Source organism: Gossypium raimondii, chromosome 4, assembly GCF_025698545.1.
Source record: "Gossypium raimondii isolate GPD5lz chromosome 4, ASM2569854v1, whole genome shotgun sequence".
Taxonomy (NCBI): Eukaryota; Viridiplantae; Streptophyta; class Magnoliopsida; order Malvales; family Malvaceae; genus Gossypium; species Gossypium raimondii.
The window spans coordinates 14,352,075-14,354,550 of NC_068568.1; positions in this window are offsets into that span (position 1 = coordinate 14,352,075).

Genomic DNA, 2,476 nt, shown 5'->3' on the forward strand with positions numbered 1-2,476 from the left:
AGGTATCGGTAAAGGCTGTAAAAGACCAGGGACAGCCACTGACTCTCCTTTGTATTTTTGGCATACTAAACATTCCCGAATCCACTTCTTCACATCTGTTGTCAGCCCTTTCCAATATAGTAGACTCAAAATTCTCTTCCTAGTGACACGCACTCTCGAATGTCCACCAATAGGACTCGAATGAAAGTGGAGGAACAGTTCTTTACGCAATTCAATAACTTTACCCACCATGATTTTCCCTCTTCTAAATAAAAATCGACCATTCCAAGAATACTTAGGGTTAGTATTTTGGGACTGCAAAAACTTCTGAATGAGCCTCTGTAGTTTGTCATCCAACACATATGACTGTTGTACCTGCTCCAAAAGACCCGAGATGACCGAGCTAGAGGACATCTGAAAATATTGGCACTGGTCGAACTGTGGTTGTCGAGAAAGGGCATCTGCAACCTTGTTATTAATCCCTTTCCTGTATGATACTTCAAAATCATATCCCAACATCTTCACTACCCACCTCTACTGGAACAGGGTAACAGCCATTTGATCAGTTAAAAACCGCAGACTTTGGTGATCTGTCCTGATTTCCAACCAAGTAGGGGTGCCACTTCCGAACCGCCAACAGCACTGCCATCATCTCCTTTTCATAGATAGACAAGGCTTGATGGCGTAACCCGAGAGCATTGCTAAAGAAAGCAATCGGTCTCCCTTGCTGCTGTAACACTGCACCAATGCCAACCCCACTGGCATCTGTGTCAACCACGAATTCTAGCTGAAAATTTGGGATTGCCAATACCAGAGCCGAGCTTATAGCTTGTTTAAGCGTCTGAAAAGCTTCGGTGGCACGATCGGACCATTTCCACCCATCTTTTTTTAACAATTCAGTTAAGGGACGGGCTATTGTTCCATAATTCTTAATAAACCTCCTGTAGTACCCAGTGAGACCAAGGAAGCTGCGTAATTCCTTCACTGATCGTGGAGCAGCCCAGGTAAGTATGCAGTCAATTTTAGAAATATCCATGGAAACGGTTCCCTCCTACAGAACGTGGCCTAAGTAATGAATTTGGGAAGACCCAAAACAACATTTGTTCTTCTTTGCATATAACTGTTGCTCCCTTAAAATCAAGCAAATTGACCTCAAATGATGTAAGTGATCCGACCAAGACTTTGAATAAACAAGAATGTCATCAAAGAATACCAACACAAATTTCCTCAACAACGATTTAAAAATGGAATTCATGAGGGCTTGGAAGCTAGATGGAGCATTAGTGACGCCAAAGGGCATCACTAAAAATTCGTAGTGCCCTTCATGCGTACGGAATGCAATTTTATGCACATCAGGCTCCCACATACGAATCTGATGATAACCGAACCTTAAATCCAGTTTAGAAAATACCTTAGCCTCCCCTAGTTCATCCAACAGTTCTTCGATTACTGGAATAGGAAACTTATCTTTGACCGTGTGTTGGTTCAACTGCCTATAGTCCATGTACAGTCTCCAGCTACCATCCTTCTTCTTAACCATGACAATGGGGGAAGCAAAAGAGCTGGTACTATCTCGAATGATCCCCGCCTGCAACATTTCTTGAATGAGCTTCTCTATTTCATTTTTCTGGAACGGTGGATATCTATAAGGCCGCATTTTGACTATCGCTCCCTCATCCCTTAATGGAATTTTGTGGTCGTGTAACCTGCGAGGCGGCAACCCTTTTGGAACCTGGAAGATGTCATCAAATTCTCTCAACATCTCGGGTTAAATTCCTGGTCCTCTACTGCCAACGAACTAGGAGCTATGCCTTGGAGTATACAAGACTTCCCTGCTACCTTAAACTGCATAGTTAGGGAACCAAAATTCCACATAATATCCCCAAGAGTCAGTAGCCATTGCACCCCTAACACCATATCACACCCTTTCAAAGCTAACACCATGAAGTCAGTGGTAAACTTATGATGCTGCACTTCCCACGTAACCTCTTTACACAAACCCCTAGTAAACAAGCAACTCCCATTTGCCACAGAAACTCTCAATTGTTCTTGTCGTCTCACTGGTATAGACAACCTATAAACCAATTTTGAGTCAATAAAATTGTGGGTACTTCCTGAGTCAACTAGAATGATAGCCCACTGAGTTCTCATTTTAGCAGCCACCCTCATAGTATTATTCCCTTGCATCCCCGTAAAAGCATTCAATGAAATGGAAGGCGATTTAAGACCCTCACCATCATTCTCATTTTCTTCCAACTTGTCAGAACATTCCAAGAACTCCTCGCTCTCCCCCTCTGAATGAGGTTCCAATAGGACTTGATAAAGTTGCAATTTCGTGCACTTATGGCCTGCCTGATATTTATCCCCGCACCAATAACATAGGCCCTTCTGCTTCCTTTCCGCTATCAGTGCTGGGGAGATATTCCTAGACCTCGAATTTGTAGATGAGATCTTAGTACCCGACTGACCACTACCCCTTGATTTTGTGGAAAAAGGA